Source organism: Petaurus breviceps, unplaced genomic scaffold (genome assembly GCF_028583685.1).
Source record: "Petaurus breviceps papuanus isolate PSGF00001 unplaced genomic scaffold, PetGlider_PUasm1.0 89614, whole genome shotgun sequence".
NCBI lineage: Eukaryota > Metazoa > Chordata > Mammalia > Diprotodontia > Petauridae > Petaurus > Petaurus breviceps.
Genome location: NW_027187089.1, coordinates 34,667 through 53,562, shown reverse-complemented (window position 1 = coordinate 53,562; position 18,896 = coordinate 34,667). Strand labels below are relative to the sequence as shown.

At 39.1% G+C, this 18,896-nt stretch overlaps 2 long non-coding RNA genes across 51 annotated transcripts in view; one reads left to right on the top strand and one right to left on the bottom strand.

The window, feature by feature from the left end:
* LOC138176479 (uncharacterized) overlaps nucleotides 1–6,583 on the bottom strand; it is a 124,008-nt gene extending 117,425 nt beyond the window's left edge. For 6 of the 50 annotated variants that reach the window (XR_011172260.1, XR_011172258.1, XR_011172262.1 and 3 more), the window contains exons 1-2: nucleotides 6,323–6,571; nucleotides 146–4,562 (exon numbers count right to left, since the gene is read on the bottom strand). This is a non-coding gene — a long non-coding RNA (uncharacterized lncRNA). Of the gene's footprint in view, nucleotides 1–145; nucleotides 4,563–6,182; nucleotides 6,301–6,322 lie in introns of those variants that run through there. The other 44 variants (XR_011172252.1, XR_011172253.1, XR_011172256.1 and 41 more) reach the window with 38 other exon arrangements.
* The window catches only part of LOC138176480 (uncharacterized), a 145,759-nt gene that overhangs the window by 125,589 nt on the left and 1,274 nt on the right, over nucleotides 1–18,896 (top strand). The window lies entirely within an intron of this gene.

The window sequence follows — 18,896 nt, the reverse complement described above, 5'->3', positions numbered from 1 at the left end:
ATCTTCAAAGGTTTTGTTCTTTTCATTTAATGATTTAAATACAAAAATGGTATCCCTTTTGAATCTCGAATACTTAACATTTTATTTCATTAAATAAGTTCAACCAATTCACTCCCAATAATAATGGTATCAATAGTAGTCTTACCTGATCAAGGCCATATAGGGAATTACATTTTTTTTGGTAGCCAGATAAGGCACCATTATTACTACTGTTCTTCTTTGTGTCTGTGGTTCAGGACCTGACTTTTTAATTCAGAGCATCAAAACTGGGCTGACAAATTATCTTCAAATACATGTTGCATCTAATATCATAAATATGATTTGTTATTCTTCTTTTTCTAAATTAACCAGTCATTCCCAATAATTTAGCCCACTGAGCAAATAGGAACCACTATAATCCCCCCACCTTTTGAGACTGTGTGTTCTAAGAATCTGAGATTCTCCTCTCTATGGCTATTCCTCCTATTTTCAGGCCTGACATTCTATGTCCTACGGTCACAGATTGATTGGGTTCTTGAACTCTGACCATGTCCTACTTTGTATCTTAGAAGATCCCTCCAAACTGGGATATTCTAGGTTTCTCGAGCTCCATCCACTTCAGGCCTTCTGGATGCTAAGATGCCTCCCAGCTTGTACATTCCACATTCTATGTCTACTCCCAGGTTTAGCATCCTAGCTTCTCTGTCCACTTTTAGTTGTGACATTCAATGTGCAGCCTAACCTCCCATCTGGAAAATTCTGTTGGCTAAAGCTGTCTCCCATCTCCATCACTCTACTTTTAAAGACAACTCCTACCCCACTCCCCCACCCTCACAGTATTTTGACTATGGCCCAACTTCCCTCTGAGCTTCTAAGACTCTTTTTTCTTTTTAATTTATTTTTATTTTATGACATTGCATATGTTTACAATGATGTTAAAGCACAAATGGTGTCCTTTAAAGTCTTGTGTATTTAACACAATAAAACCAATTCATGTCCTGGCTCACACAGCAAATAAGTGTCTGAGGCCAGATTTGAACTTAAGTCTTCCTGATTCCAGGTCAAGCACTCTATTCTATACTCTCCATCATATAACATTAATATCCAATAGCAATCTTACCTGTTCTGTGCTTATAATTTATTTTTTTTGGTATCCAGTTAAGGCATTGTATGTTGACCTTTCCATTTTGGCAGTGTAGTTCAGGATCTGACTTTTAATTCAGAGCATCAAAATTATGCAGAAATAAATTATAGCAAAATAAATGTTCTATCTCAACTATAAATATATTTAATTATTGTCTTATAACAATTTATCTGTCCCTTCCAATACACTGGTCCTCTGAACACAATTAAAAAACCTTCTCCCCAGCCTTCCCAGCACTGACAATCTGTTTTAAGGGCCCTGCCCACTGACACTGTGATTCTTAGGTTTGAAATTCACTATTCTAAGTTACATGCAACTTTCAGCATATTGTCTTGAAAGGTACCTCCAAGTTACACATTCCATATTCTAAAGAACCTTATATGGTCCTGTTCCTTCTCTGATATTCTAGAGTTTTTTTTTCCTTGTAATTTATTTCTTCATTTTTACTTATTACATTGCATATGCTTAGCAATACAGTGATTTAAAAGCACAAATGGTGTCCTTTTAAAGTCTTACATATTTGGCACTTTATATTTTTCAAAGAATACAACCAAATCATGTCCTGGGTCACACAGCAAATAAGTGTCTGAGGCCAAATTTGAATTCAGGTCTTCCTGATTCCAGGTTCAGCATTTCATGCACTGCATCATACAATATAAACATCTATAGCAATCTTACCTGATCCGTGCTTAGAATTTTTTTTGGGGGGGAAGGGAGGGTATCCAAATAAGGCACTGTATGTTCACCTTTCCACTTTGGCGATGTAGTTCAGGACCTGACTTTTAATTCAGAGCATCAAAATTGTGCAAAAAAAATTATATTGAAATACATGTTGCATCTCATAACATAAATATACATTTCAACTGTTTAAAAATTTACCTGTTCCACCCAATACCTTTGCCCATTATACCCTTCCTAATATGTTAGCCCACTAAGCAGATTTAAAAAAAACAACTTCCTAGCTATGATACTGTACAGTGGAAGGCCCTTCCCAGATCTGATAATCTGTATTTTATGGGCCCTCCCCACTCTGACATTCCTTTTTTATTTTTGTCAGGGGGGAAGAAAGGGCAGTTGGAGTTAAGTCACTTGCCCAAGGTCACATGGCTAGTAAGTGGTAAGTGTCTAAGGCTGGATTTGAACTCAAGTTTTCCTGACTCCAGGGCCTAGCCACCCCATTCTGCAATTCTTCCATCACCCCTACCTATGAAACTTGCTATTCTAAAGTATAGCTAACCTCTGGTATATACTCTTGAATGCCATCTCTTCAAGTCAGACATTTCATGTTCTGAAGAATCTCCTAGCCCTGTGGTCTTAAGCCCCTCCTTACTCCTCAGATAGTCTAGGTTTTTTTAACTTTTAATTAACATATTCATTTTTATTAAATTACATATGTCTTGTAAGTCTACCTTTGCCCTTTGACTATGTGGTTCAGAACATGTTTTAATTCAGAGTATCACCATTGATATAAATTATGCTGATGTAAGTATTTCATCTCATATCAAATATATCATTTGATACTGTCATTCCTAAAAACTTGCTAAGCACATTAAAAAAAAAAACCTTCTTCCAGCTATATTTCCTGTTCTCATCACCTTTTCAACTCTATGTTCTAAGGGCCTACCCATCTCTAACATTCTGTGATTCAACCTTTTGTGTTCGAAGGCTTCCCAAAGTTCTGATAAACACTTTCTCTTCAACCTCTGACATTCTGAGTTCTCAGGCTCTATCTCCTGCTTTATTAGTTTTAGAGTCCCTCCTACTTCTGATATTCTTTGTTCTCAAGATCCTTTTGGTTCAAGTATCCTTGATTCTAAGATGCCTCTAGCTTCATATATTTTATGTTCTAAGAGTACAGTCAGGTCTAATATTCTGGCTTCTATGGCCACTCACATTTCTGATATTCAGTGCTTTCCCAGCTTGAAATTTTATATTCTAGGCTCTCTTCCATTATTTTTCCCTATCACCCTTCAAAAGGCACATTATAAGGCAGAAATTCCTTCTCTAAGAACCGCTATGGGCTAATACAGTGTGCTCTAAGACTCTGTCCAGTTTGGATCTATTAGGGTTTTTACCCTTGTCATTTATTTACTCATTTTGATTTTATCACACTGTATATATGTCTTAGCATTACAATGATTTAAAAGCATGAATGGTGTACACCTTTAGAAACTTACTATACTTAATTTCTTTCAATAAATTCAACCAATTCATTCCCCCAAATATTGATATAAGTGGCAGTCTTACCTGATCAAGGCCATATGGGAAATTACTGTTTTTTGTTAGCCAGATAAGGCACTGTATTTATTATTCTTCTTTAGGACCTGACTTTTAATTCAGAGCATCAAAACTATGCTGACATAAAATACGTTGAAATATGTTGCATTTTATACTTTATTATTTTTTTAGTTAACTAGTCACTTCCAATAATTTACTCCACTAAGGAAATAAAAACCACTGAAGCCCAGCTTATGATATTGTGTGTTCTAGGCCTTTCTGACTTAGGACATATCACTTTCTGAGGGTTTTTAAAGCTCTGAAATTCCATATTCCAATTCCAAATTTCAAATTCCAATTCTATTGAAAGACACCCTTAGTTCTGACATAGTGTGGCCTAAGTCCCATACAGGGACAAGACCCACAGTTGAAAAAGCACTGAAGGGGTCAAGAGTAGAAAAGGTTTAAGAGGCCCTGGTCTAAAGGCTTCTTACAGCTGATACCACTTCTGAAGGCTCTCCCACTTCTGACATTCTCTATTCTAAGGTCCCACTGGCTCTGTCATTCTGGCTTCTTAATTATGATCTCCTTTTTGAGTTTTAAGGTCCTTCCTATCTCTGATATTCCTTGTTCTCAAGATCTTTTCAGATCAGGCACTCTCAATTCTAAAATACTTCTCAGCTCAGACATATTATATTCTAAGAGCCCAGCTGGGTCTAATATTCTGGCCTTTATGTTCACTCCCAATACTGACATTTAGAACCCTTCCCAATACTGACATTTAGAAGCCTTCCCACTCTGAAATTCTGTATTCTGTTATCTTCAAGCTCTACCACTCATTGCTCAAAAAGCACCTTCCATAGGAGACATTCCATATTCTAAGGACTTGCCAGAGGTCCAACCCTGCTTTAATCTGCTAGGATGTTTGTACTTTTTAATCTATTTATTTTCATTTTATGACACTGAATATTTTACTTAATAATCCCTTCAGATTCCTTAGAGTACAAATAATTTCTTTTAAATCTCATATACTTACCACTCTGTCCCCCCGCCCCCCCCATAAATACAAATTATCAATTAAGTATATATTACATCTTACCTGATCAGGACTGTGCAAATAATTACCTTTTTTTTGTAGCAATATATGACATTGTATTTTCACCTTTCCTCTTTGGCTGTATGGTTCTGGAACAGAGTTTTAATTCAGAGCATCACCCCTGTGCTGATACAAATTATATTGAAATAACTGTTTCATATCAAAGCAGCTTTTATTTTTTAAATTAATTTGTGAATCCTAATACCTTGTCCAACTCAGCACATTAAAAAAATAAAGACACCAACCCAAGTTATGAGATTATGTGTTCTAAGACCCCACACTCTACTCTAACCTCCCAAGGTCCACCCCCCTTTTCAATTTTTAAAATTAATTTTTATTTTATCATATAGCTCATGATGTGTTTTAACATTACGATTTAAAATCACAAATAGTATCCCTTTTAAATACTATTCAACACTTTATTTTTTTCAAAAATGTTCCCCATTCAATACGCTGTCCACAGAGCTAATTTTTGTTTTTTATAGCCAAATACGACATTGCATTTAATTAAAGCACCACTTCTGTGCTGATATAAATATATTGAAATGAATGTTGTATATCAAAGCATAAATATATTTTGCCATTGATCATTAAATTAACCTGCCCTTCCCATTACTTTGGCCTACTGAGCACATTAAAAAAAGAAACAACCCAGCACCCTTTCCAGGTGTAATGGGAGGTGCAGCTTCTCTTCTCCCACCCACCCACAATCCCAGGATGCTTTACCTCAAAGAGGACAAAGCTGACTCTGGGCTCTGATTGGCCCAAGTCTTGGCCTTCCCTTCCCCACCCTCTTCCACCTTTGCAGCAAATATATGGGATAGGCCAAGGACTCAGAGGCTGCCACGATTGGTCCTGGATTCTCTGACGTAAATTTCCCCACCTCCTTTTCCACCTTCACAGCAAAGGCTAGGACAAAGAGGCTAGGATTCTCTAACGCACTTTCCCCTCCCTCTTTTCACCATCGAAGCCAATAGTAGATAGGCCGACGACTAAGCCCCTCCCATGATCTGATTGGCCCTGGGTTCTCTGACGTAAATTCCCCCTCCCACCTTTGCAGCAAACACCGGCAAGGTCTAAAAACAAGGCTGCTTCTGGAATCGGATTGGCCACGGATACTCTGACGCACTCCTCCCCCTCTCAGCCGCTCCCATGATCTGACTGGCCCTGGAGACTCAGACAAATTCCCCTCCCCCTTTTCCACCTTTGAAGCAAAAACTGTCAAGGCCTAGAACAAAGCTGCCTCTAGAACTAGACAGGCCCCGGATTCTAAGATGTATATCCCGCCTCCCTTCTTCCACCTCTGCAATGAACACTTAAATAGGCTCAGAATAAAGGTGCCTCAGGGACCTGCCAGGCTCCGAATCCTATGACGGCACTTTCATTTTCCTTTCCTCCTTCCGCCCCCGCGCCCTACACTGGCTATGAACCGCAAAACTAGCAGATCCCGCACCCTATGACGCACTTTCATTTTCCTCTTCTCCTTCCGCCCCCGCGCCCAACACCGGCTCTGTCTACCGCAAAACTCCGGATGCTAAAACGCATTTTCTTTCCCTCACCCCCACCCTCCCACCTCCGAAAGGAACACCTTATAGGCTTAGAAAAAAGCTGCCTATGACGCACTTTCCTTTCTTTGCTCTTCTTCCCCCTCCGAGAATAACACCAGCTAGGTCTAGGATAAAATCAGGTCCTCTGGGACCTGACTGGCTTCCCGCTTTGCTGGCAAAGCTTAAGGTACCCACCCACCTGCCAATTTCACAGCAATCGGGCCGTGAACAAAGCTGCCTCTTGGACCTGACAAATCAGTGGCGCAAGTTCCTTCCCCATCCACCTTCCACCTTCCCAGCCAACATGAGATAGACCGAGGACAAAGCTGCCTCTGGTACCTGGTTGGCCCTGGATTCTCTGCCGCACTTCATTTCTTACCCCCCTTCCACCTTCAAGTCGGATTGGCTGAGGACAAAGTTGCCCGTGGCATCTCATAGACGCACATCAGTGGAGCTGCGTCCTTCCCATCCACCTTCACAGCAAAAACTGGCTAGGTAGAGGACAAAGCTGCGTCTGAGACCTAATTGGTGCAGTCAATGCTGCAGTTTCCTGCCCACCCACCCACCTCCCACCTTAGCAACAAACACGGGATAGGCCAAAGACAAAGCTGCGTCTGAGACCTGATTGGCGCAATCAGTTCGCAGTTTCCTGCCCACCCACCCACCTTCCACCTTAGCAACATAGGGTAGACCGAGGACAAAGCTGCGTCTGAGACCTGATTGGCCCTAGGTTTTCTGAAGAACTTCCTTTCCGCCATCATAGCCAACATGGCTGCCTCCTGTTACGTAACTTCAGCTTCTATTCCCCACTCCCGCGCCAACCTCAGTTAGGCTAGGACAAAGCAGTTCTTGGCAGTTGATTGTTCATCTCCTCTCCCCTTCTCTGAAGTGGTCTCCTGGTTATATCGGAGCCTGAAAATTCCTAGCCCCCGAGACAATTAACACCCCAGCACTTGGGTGGTTTCTGACTCAGATGTCTTGCTGCTCCTGTTGTTATAGGAGAGAGGGAGGAGAGGCAAAAGGAACTGAGTCTCGGGAAGCTATGCCCCTTGGCCTTTGTTGTATGTTCTCCTTGTAATAGGGCAGTGAGTTGACTGGTCCAATGGGGTCATTGCTGCCTTAGCAACTGATTTCTCTAGCCTGGGGAACTCTTTGAGACTCCACCTTTATAATTAAGTTACTAGAGTTTCCAGTTAGGAATTCAATTTATCTTCTTTAAAATATCTAAGGTGGGAAGTTGTTTGCACTTTTAAAGATGAATTTCCATTACAGCAAATCTGCCAAGGAGGGAGGGGCTTGGTCCATAAACATTTATCAAGCACTTACCATATGCCAGACACTGCTACCTGAGGATACAAATGTGAATAAAGCAGTTCCAGCCATCGAGAAGCTTACAAGCTAATGGTGGAAAATAATACAAAAGAAAAATGAAAGGAGTAGAGAGGGATGGGAAAGGAGAAGAAAATACCCCGCAAAGGGTGGTGAAATCCATTACAAAGAGTGCAAACTGGGTGGCATGAAGAGATGGCTGTCCTGGGAGTCCTCTTTAAACGTAGTCATAGGGAGGATGTTTTTGCTCCACCTTCTAGCCTTCCAATCAGAAAGGCTGAAGGTACTGAGGGTACTGATGAGGTGTTAATGTGAAAGTTGATGCAATCTTGAAGGATGGTGAGTTTCCTGATAAGGTTTCCTGGGGACATAAAAAAGTCCAGTCCAAGGAATGCATACTGTTAGAAAATGAAGAGATGAAAGGTGTGAAGTTGTAAAAGAAATGGGTTTGATAGTTGGGATTTGTGAGGTTCTACCTCCCAGGTAAAGTCGCACCTTAATGGCTTCAGTCTTTAGCTATGGGGTCTCCCTGACAAACAACCATACAGGTGTGGGCTGATCAATTGGTAATATTTGAGCAGGGAATTGAGACAATGGTGACTTAGGCAAATACTGATGTTACACGGAACAGGCACTCTGGGAATAGAGAGAGGAGTCACACAGCCCTACATTCTGCTGGTGGGCAGAAAGGAACAAGCATTTATCGAGCACCTAATATATGTCAGACACTAGGCTAGATCAGAACTTTTGTGCTATAAGGGGTTTTCTCCCTCTGATGCCTCTTCTAAGCATTCTCCTACCTTTCAAATTCTCTTCTGCAGACTCCAAAGTCTGACATTCTGTGTGCTAAAATTCCAGTTTGAAAATTTCCATTCCCAGCCTCTGAACATCTCCAGTTCTCTCTCTATTTAGGTCCCTCATAGTTTTGACTTTATAGCTTCTAAAGTGTCTTACAGCTCAGGATTCTAGATTTGAAATTTCCTTCCAACTCATACATTTTAGGTTCTAAGTGTCTTCCCCCACCTGATATTCTGGCTTTACTTTCCATTTCAAAATGGAACTTTCAGATGTGGAACTTAACCTCAAAGTTAAGAAATTCTGTGTTGTAAGCTCTTGGCCACATCCATGATTCCCCCTTGTGATATTTGTGATGCCAAGGCTTCTTTCAGAGCAGCACATGATTTATATTCTCAGACCACCCAATATGGAAGGTTTTAGACACTACAAGTCTGATCTTTCATATTTTAGGGATCTCCTCCCTCTGATATCTCTTCTTCTAAGTGCTCTCCTAACTCTTTCATTCCTTCTGCCATGGATACTCATAGGTCTGACATTCTCTGTATTAAAATCCCACTGCCTTCTGACAATTTCTTTTCTTAGTCCCTGAACATCTCTCAATTTCTCTATTCTAAACACTCCAACTCTGACATTTCAGCTGCTACAACCTCATGTAGTTTAGATTCTGGATTTGAAATTTTCTTAAAGGTCAAACACTCTATCTAAATCCTCTTCTAGATCTAAAATTCTGGCTTCACTTTCCACTCACAGTTGGAACATCTGAAGGTTGGACTTACCACCTAGCTTTAAAATTCTGTATTCTAAGCTCTCACTCACCTCCAACTTTCCCAATTTAATGATAACTGGAAGCCTAGACATTCAGTGTTCTAAAGAGCTTCCAAGACATGATATTTTGGGATCTGAAGAAAGCCTGTACTGTGATTTAAATTTTTTTCTTTAAGTTTTGTTTTGTTTTTAGCATTGGTTTATTATGAACTTCCCAGCTGTGACACTTTGATTCTAAGACCACATCATCCCATAATTTTATATTTTTTTCACTTTTTATTAATTGTATCGTTATTATTATTATGTACGTAGGTCTTCTGGATATACTGATTTTTGAAACATATGCTGTGTCCCTTTTAATTCCTCCTTATGTAATATCTTATTTAGTAGCCAAAATTACTCTCTATTCTTTATTATTTATAGTAATACTAATAGTAGTCTGTTCCAAAGAAGGAAATGCATGGAATTGCATTTCTTTCTGAGTGCCAGTATTTTAGGTTTTGGGGATTTTTATGTAGCAAGCCAAAAAAACCAGTACTTCTACCATACTTTTTTTGGTTATGTGGTTGAACATGTGATATTTTTTTTAAAAAGGACCACCACTAGTCTAACTCATAACTAATTGTAATAAATTATTAACCTCATAAGAAAGGTCTACTTTCTTCTTAATTTTTAAAAGTTAATTAAAATTGGCCAATATTTTGACCGCTAAGATAGATTTAAATACATTGTTACCATTTCTGGTATTTTCTGTTATGAGCTCCTTCCAAGGTTAATTTATGTTCTCAGAGTCCTTTTTAGGACAATTCAAGTTCTAACCTTTTATGTTCTAAGGTCTCTCTCTGCTCTTATAGCCCTACTTCTAAATGCTCTCTGACCTATCTCACTTTCTTCTCCATGGGTTCTTCCTGGTCTGACATCATGTGCTAAAAACCTTCTCGTTTCTTTCTCAGTTCTAAAGATTCTCTTCGATTTGATATTGAGGTTCTAGGCCTCCTCCAGTTCAGGATTCTGGATTTAATATTTCCATTAAACTTAAATATTCTCAGTCCCAAGTGTCTTTCCAGATGTTACCTGCCTTCTCTGTGCAATTTCAAATTTTGACATTCAGAGTTGCAACTTCCATCCTACCTAGTAAAGTCTATATTCTGTGCTCTCTGTGACCTCCAATATTCTTCCCCTAAAATCACCTTGAAGGCCAGACATGTATTATAAGGACACTTCTAAACCTACAGCTCTAGTTCCTAAAGCCAAAACATCCTCAGATATGCAAAGGCTCTTTTATACATTTAACTTTTTCAATTTTATTGATTTCAGTACACTTGGCTTCTGCCTTATCATTAAAATGGCTTCAAAGCACACATCTGATTCCTTTTAATTCCAAGGACTTCCAACACCTACTCCTCAGACCCTTCCCCCCCCCCAATAGTCTACTATCATTAAGAGGGATATCAATAATACGCTATTAAAACTTTTTCTTTTCTTGTATGGATTGCATTATTTTAGTGTGCCTTTGGAGTTTTGTTGGTACAGAAAAAAATAAACAGTACTTTCACCATACCCTTCTGGCTCTGTGGTTATAGATGTGAGATATAGATGTTTAATCATCAATTGTTGGCTAAGCTATATTAAATTGGAAAAAAATTATTAATCTCATGAAAAATCTATATTCTTTTTTGTGTCTTTTTTTGGAGGGGGGAAGGCAGGGCAATTGGGGTTAAGTAACTTGCCCAAGGTCATACAGCTAGTAAGTGTTAAGTGTCTGAGGGCAGATTTGAACTCAGGTCCTCCTGACTCCAGGGCTGGTGGTCTATTCACTGCACCACCTAGCTCCCCCCCCACCAATCTATATTTCTTTTAAAAAAAATTACCAAGAACTGGTCAATATTTTGGCCCTATAAGGATATGTATTAAAATAAATCCTATCTTCTTGATTGGGGTGAAGTCAAGATGGCAGAGTAGAAGCAGGACCTCCCAGCGGCTCCAGCTTCCACCTTCCCCAATCAATGTAAAAAGGGGACTCTGAACAAACTTTGGAGCTGCAGAAACCATAAAATAACACAGAGAAGCTAACCTCCCACTGAGGACAGCCTGGCAGGCCAGCAGGAATTGGCCAGCACAGTGCTCTGGGAGCCGAGCCCAGGCCCACAGGAGCCAGAGGTTTTAGCCCCAGGGTGGGTCTGACCAGCCCCCGGCCAAAGGGACTCTAGATCAGTAGCAGCTGTAGCCGTTTCCAGAATTATCGACACATAGATGCAAAGGACAAAGTGAGAGGTCAGTGCAGTTTGGACTTTGGGACCCAGTAAGTGGGAGTACGTGGGCTTATGCACCTGGGGCAAGAAGCCACTGAGATGCCTGGCACAGCCAGCCAGCACCACCTGGCAGCTTCAGCTCCTGGCCTGCAAAGTGTAGGGGGACCAAGCGACCAGTCTGAGGGGTAATTGCTCTTCCTTTAACCTGCTTGGATCTGGATTACAGTCTAGGGTGGAGGTCCCGGGGTGTGTGTGTCCAGTAGAAGCCTCAGAGAGGGCACCCATCTAATACCTCCAGCAGCTGAGAAAACCCCAGCATTTGGGATGAAAGCTCCCCTGTCTGCTGGCAGAGTCCTACTGTGGCAAAAAGCCCAGGGGTCAAGTAACTGAGGGGCGACATGACCAGGAAGGAAACAAAGCAGACAGAAGACTCCAACATTAGACTCCTTTTTGGGGGACAAAAAGGAGCAAAGCATGGAACAGGAGGAAGACAGTAAAGTCAGAACTCCTGTACCAAAAGCTTCAAAGGAAAATATGAGCTGGTTACAGGCCATAGAGGACCTTAAGAAGCAAATAAGAGAAGTGGAGGAAAAATTGGGAAGAGAAATGAGAACGATGCAAGAAAATTATGAAATGAGAGTCAACAGCCTGACTGAGGAAAACAGCACCTTAAGAAACAGACTAACTCAATTGGCAAAAGAGGCTCACAAAGGCAGTAAGGAGAAGAATGCCTTAAAAAGCCAAATTTGCCAGATGGAAAAAGAATCTCAAAAGCTCAATGAGGAGAATCATTACTTCAGAATTAGATTGGAGCAAATGGAAGCTGATGAATTTATGAGAAATCAAGATGCTGTTAAACAGATCCAAAAAAATGAAAGAATAGAAGGCAATGTGAAATATCTCCTGGGAAAAAGCACTGACCTGGAAAATAGATCCAGGAGAGATAATTTAAAAATTATTGGACTACCTGAAAGCCATGATCAAAGTAAGAACCTAGAAATCATCCTCCAGGAAGTTCTCAAAGAAAACTGACTTGATGTTTTAGAACCAGAGGGCAAAATAGAGGTTGAAAGAATGCACCGATCACCTCCTGAAAATGATCCCCAAAAGAAAACTCCTAGGAATATTATAGCCAGGTTCTGGAATTCCCAGATTAAGGAGAGAATATTACAAGCAGCCAGGAAGAAACAATTTGAATATTGTGGAAACACAATCAGGATAACCCAGGATCTGGCAGCTTCTACACTGAGGGATCGAAGGGCTTGGAATATGATATTCCAGAGGTAAAAGAAGCTGGGATTAAAACCAAGAGTCACCTACCCAGCAAAACTGAGTATCATGTTTCAAGGGAAAATATGGTCATTCTTTGGAATAGAGGACTTTCAAGCATTCTTGCTGAAAAAACCAGAGTTGAATAGAAAATTTAACATCCAGATACAAGAAGCAAGAGAAACATGAAAAGGTAAACAGGGAAAAGAAATCATAAGGAACTTATCAAAGTTGAACTATTAACATTCCTACATGGAAAAACAATAAATGTAACCGATAAAACTTTTCTCAGTATGAAAAAAGTTGAAGGGAATATAAATATATATATGTATATATATATATATATATATATATATATATATATGTCTATATATGCGGGTATATAGGCATATGAATAATATGTGAATGGGTGTAAATATGTTTACAGGTATACATAGGTAGAGGGCACAGGACCGATTTAACAGGAAGGGATGATACTTAAAAGGTGAAATTAAGAGGTGAGAGAGGAATATCATGAGAGGAGATGGGGAGAGACAGAATGGGGTAAACTATCTCATATAGAAGAGGCAAGGGAAAATGGTTACAATGGAGGGGAAGAATAGGAAGGCAAAAGGGAATGGGTCAACCTTATTCTCATTGAATTTGGCTTGGGGAGGGAATGAAATACACACTAAATCAGGTATCTCACCCTACAGGAAAGTAGGGGCGAAGGCGATGAGAGGGGGGATGATAGAAGGGAGGGCAGGCTGGGGGATAGGGAAGTTGGAAGCACCCACTTTTGAAAAGGGATGGGATCTAAGTAGAGAATAGAACAAGTGGGAGGTGGGATAGGAGGGAGGGAAATATAGTCAGTCTTTTACAATATATCTACTATGTTATTTTTTGCATTAGCTACACATGTATAACCTATACTGAACTGCTTATCTTCCTAGTAAGGGTGGGTGACAAGGGAGGAAGGGAATGAATCTGTAATTCAAAGTTTCAAAATCAAATGTTTAAATATATTACATATGTATTTAAACATTTGATTTTAAAACTTATATAGTATATATATACATATATATATACTATTATTAATACTATTTTACATGTAATTGGGAAATAAGATATATAGGCTCTGGGGCATGCCCTACTGGAAAAGTCGAAAGGGGTATGGGAGAAAATATGGGAGAAAGCAGATTGGAGGAGGGGATATCCTGTGGGACTGCTATTTTGGGGTGGTGGGTAGGGGAAAAATGGGGAGAAAATCTGTAATTCAAAATCTGGCGGAAATGAATGATGTAAATCAGAAGTTAATAATGCATTTGAAAAATTGAAAAAAATAAATATATGTCATATTAAAAAAAAACCAAAAAACTAAATCCTATCCATTTATGATATTTTCTCCTTTAAGGACCCTGCCAAAGTTGAGAATTTATGTAGTCAAGAGAATTTCCAACTATCCCCTGCAGTAGTTTTTAGGACACTCCATCTTCCAACATTTTGTGCTCCGAGGGATCTCTCCTTGCACTAATATCCTTTCTTGTAAATGTTCTAGTTACTCTCTCATTCTCTTTCCCATAGTTACTCCAAGTCCTGACATTCCATGTGGTGGAATTTCACTGCTTCTGACTGTTTCCATTTTCCACCTCTGAACATCTCCCACTCTTTCTGTTCTTGTGCTTGGCAACACTGACATTCCACCTTCTGCTGACTCATCTACCTTAGGATTCTGGAATCGAAATTTCCTTCCAGCTCAGATATTCTACATTTTAAATACCCTCCTGGGTCTAAAATTCTGGCTTTACTTTCCATTTTAAATTGGACATTCACAGGCAGGAATTACCCTGAGCTAGGACATTCTGAATTCTAAGTTCTTCCAATATTCTGTTTTGTAAAGTACCTAGAAGTATTACCATAGTATTTAGGGTTCTAAGGACCATCCCAGCCCTGATGTATTTTGTTTTAAGGCTGCACCCTGCTGGTTGATTGGTTTTTGTCCTTTGTGCTCAATGACTATGTGAAGTCGAGGTACAGCGTATCTGACTGTGCCTGATCCTCTGGAGGCTCTACCACAGGTCGGGCACACATCGTCCACATGGAGATTGGGAGTGGAGACGTCTCTCAATTTGAGCATCTCACGTTTCTTTTGAGTTACTTCAATTCTGATTTGCTCATAGAGCACCGCACCTTTTTTTGTGGTGGGCACACCATGCTGGGCAGTCCTGTGCCTGTTTCTCCCATGTCTGACAACCAATTTCAGAGTTCTTCTGAGATACATTGAGAATGTCCTTGTTGTTTTTTTGCTTTTTTGTTTGTTTTTGCTTTTTGGAGGGGGGAGGAGGCTGGGCAAGTGGGGTTAAGTGACTTGCCCAAAGTCATATGGCTAGTAAGTATTAAGTGTCTGAGGCTGGATTTGAAATCAGGTCCTCCTGACTCTGGGCCGATGCACTATTCACTGTGCCATCTAGCCTCCTAGAGAGTGTCCTTGTATTGTTTCACCTGACCTTTGTGTGAGCACTTGCCTTGTGTGAGTTCTCTGTAAAACAGTCTTTTAAGTAAATGTATATTTGACATTTGAACAATGTGGCCAGCTTGTCAGAGTTGCACTCTCTGCAGTAGAGTTTGAATGCTTGGTAGTTCAGCTCCAGAAAGAACCTCATTGTACCTTATCTTGCTGGGTCATCTTCAGACCCTTTCTAAGACAATTCAAATGGAAGTGATTCAATTTCCTGGCATGGTGCTGGTATACTGACCAGGCTTACAACAATGAAGTCAGCACAGCAGCTCCATAGACCTTCAGTTTGGTAGACAGCCTGATATTATTTTCTTCACATTGGTCTTCAGAGCTTCCCAAACACTGAGCTAGGCTGCACCCTGCTATGATCTTGAACGATTTCTTTAAATTAAAAAAAATGTATTGGATATAATTGCAATGGACATGTGCCTTGACAATATGATATTTCTGAAGTATAAGTATGGTGCCATTTAAATAATCTATATGGAACAACTTAATTTTGGTGAAAGGCTTTATATTATCATAAATATTCATAAAAATAGCAATCTTACCTATAGAAGGAACTGTATCAAATTACATTTGATTTCATAGAAAAGTTTTACTTTATAGGGGGATTGTCTTGACTAGCCAAAAAATAGGCAATACTTTCACTATATCTATTTGGCTGTATGGTTGAGAATATGAGATTTAAAAAAAATCATTACCACTTGTTAATATAAATTAATCCAAAATAAATTATTTATCTCATTTTAAAAATCTACTTTCTTTTTGTTTGTAAAGTTAACTGGAACTGGCCAATATTTTTGTCCATTCCCATCCTAAGGCTCCTTCTAGAGCTGATGCTTTATGTTCTCAGAGCCCTCTCAGCTCTCACATTGGGTAATTGGGAGGCCCCTACATATTCGGACCTTTTGTGTGTTCTGAGAGCTCTCCACTATGTGGTGTCTATTTTAAATCCTCTGTGCAGAACTGCTTTTTTTTTGCCAAAAAAGTCTCTACATTATCTTTCATAGAAACACCTATAGCAATCTTTCCCATACAAGGATGAGTGGAATTGCATTTGGTTCTGTGGGAAAGGTTTTAGTTATTGGAGGGAGTATTTTATTTTAAATATATATTAATTTATTTTGTTAAATATTTCCCAGTTGGTTAAAAATATTTAACATTCTTTTTTTCAAATTTTGATTTCCAAATTCTTTCCCTCCGTTCGTCCCCCTCCCTACCCTTTGATAAGGCAAACAATATGATGTCAATTATACATGTGAAGTTATACAAAACATATTTCCATAGTAGCCATGTTGCAAAAGAAAACACACATACAAAACAAGAAAAAGAAATGTTAAAAAGTATGCTTCAATCTGCACTCCATTCACTAGTTTTATCTCTAGAGGTGAATAACATTTTCCATCATGGGCCCTTTGGAATTGTCTTGAATAACTGTCCTTATTAAGGGAGGTAATTCTTTCCCAGCTGATCATTGTTACAATGTTGCTGTTTTTAAGGTTCCAGTTCTGCTTAAGTCACTTTGCTTTGTTTTTTTGAAACCATCCTACTTGCTATTTCTTATATCACAGCAGTATTCCATCTCCTCTTCCATCCCCCACCAGCTATCACATTCAGTGATTTTAAAAGATAATCTAGGTTATGACTTTTTGTGTTCTAACATCTCTAGCATCTCTCCTGCATCTAATATCCCTTTTTCTAAGGGCTATCCTACTTCTTTCTTTTCTTTTAAAAAAATTTAATATTTTATTTTCCCCCAATTACATGTAAAAACCATTTTTAACATTCTTTTTTTTTAAAATTTCAAGTTAAAAATTCTTTCCTTCTGCCCCTCCCATTGAGAAGGAAAGAAATTTTATATAGGTTTTACATGTGCAGTCCTGAAAAACATATTTCCATGTTAATCATGTTGTGAAAAAAAAAACAACAGATAAAAATCCCCGAAGAAAAATAAATAAAAAAGTATGCTTTGTTCCAGGAACTTTGTTTTTTTTTTTTTAACATCGGTTTTTAAAACTTTCCAGATTTCCAGAGTTCGAGATTTTTTCCCTTCTTCCCTCCTCACTTACCCCCACTGGGAAGATAAGCAATTCAATATAGGTTGTACATGTGTAGTTACCCAAATCATTTCCATAGTATCGTGAAAGACTACCTATATTTCCCTCCATTCTATCCCATCCCCCACTTATTCTATTTTCTCCTTTGACCCTATCCCTTTTCAAAAATGTTTGCTTCTAATTACCCTCTCCCCCAATCTGCCCTCCCTTCTGTCATCCCCCCTCTTATCCCCTACTCCCCTCTTTTCCTGTAGGGTAAGATACCCAATTGAGTGTGTATGTTATTCTCTCCTTAAGCCAAATTCAATGAGAATCAGGAAAAAGTATGCTTTGATCTACATCCATTTTTTCATCATAAGTCCTTAGGAATTGTCTTAGATCATTGTATTGCTGAATAGCTAAATCATTTGCAATTGGTCATCATACAATATTGCTGTTATTGTATACAATATTCTTCTGTTCTGCTCTCTTCACTTTGTATCAGTTCATGTAAGTATTTTCAGGTATTTCTGAGAGTATCCTGCTCATCATTTCTTACGGAACAATAGTATTCCATTACATTCATATACAACAACATGTTCAGCCATTTGATGGGCATCACCTCAAATTTTTGCTACCACAAAAAGAACTGCTATAAATATTTTTGTACATAGAAGTCCTTTTTTCTTTTCTATCTCTTTGGGACATGGACCTAGTGGTGGTGTTGCTTGGATAAAGGGTATGCATGATTTTATAGTCCTTTGGGCATAGTTCCAAATTTCTCTCCAGAATGGTTGAATCAGTATACAACTTCACCAACAATGTGTTAGTGTCTCAATTTTCCCATATCTCCTCCCACATTTGTCATTTTCCTTTTCTGTCATATTAGCCAATCTTATAGGTGTGGAATGGTAGCTCAGAGTTGTTTAAATTTGCATTGCTCTAATCAATAGTGATTTAGAACATTTTTTCATGTAACCATAGATAATTTTGATTATTTTGAACTAAGCTCCACTTTCACTCCAATGCAACAGACCTTTCCAGTCAAGCTTATAAGTTGTCTTGGAATGGAAAATTGTTTTACCATGTCCTTTTTTGAGTTCTGCTACTCCAGAATTTGTCTTAAGGCATTATTTAAAATTGTTTGGAGAAGTTTTGGGGAGAGTTCAGGTGACTCCCTGCCTGTTCTCTGCCACTTTGGCTCCACTCCCTTTCATTCTCTTCTACATGACCACTCCCAGGCAGGCCTTTCTGAATACAGAAATTATACAAAACTAAATTTATTATATATACATATATATGTATATTTTATTATATATACATATATATGTATATATATTTATATATAACAGTGTAATGTAATGCCAAAAGAAAGGCAACTTCCCAGGTTCAAAATACCAGCATAGGTGCTCTCTATTTTATTCAGTAACAAACCCAGAACAGAGAAGATCAAAACATGACATCATTCAAAATACAGCATTTACTAAGTGTGATTAAATAATCTCCAAGTACTACCCCACCCCAGGACCTTCCAATCATTCAATCAATTACAAAGTCTCTGTTCTAAATACTTCTCCACCCCTAGGCTATACCTTAATTAAGTCCACCACAAAGCCCCTCTTCTCAAATGGAGATTAGTTTCCAAACATAAGGTCAAAAGTTCCCCACCCCTGGATCACAATTGAATCTACCCCAGAGTTACATCAAGTTTAAACACAGCACTTAATACCCAAATGGAGCTCTTTTCTTCATCTTGACACGAGGCAAGTTCTCAGCAATCTTAGTTCCTGGGAGACAAGGCTTAGCAAAGCCACAAGATACATTGCCAGTCCCTTCATGAATTTATCCTCTGTCTGTAGAACAGTCCCAGAACCCCTGAACACATTAGCAAAGCCCTCTCCCAGGATTTCTGTAAACATACAACAAGAAAATCCTTCTTCAGGGCTTCTGAACCAACAGAAAGG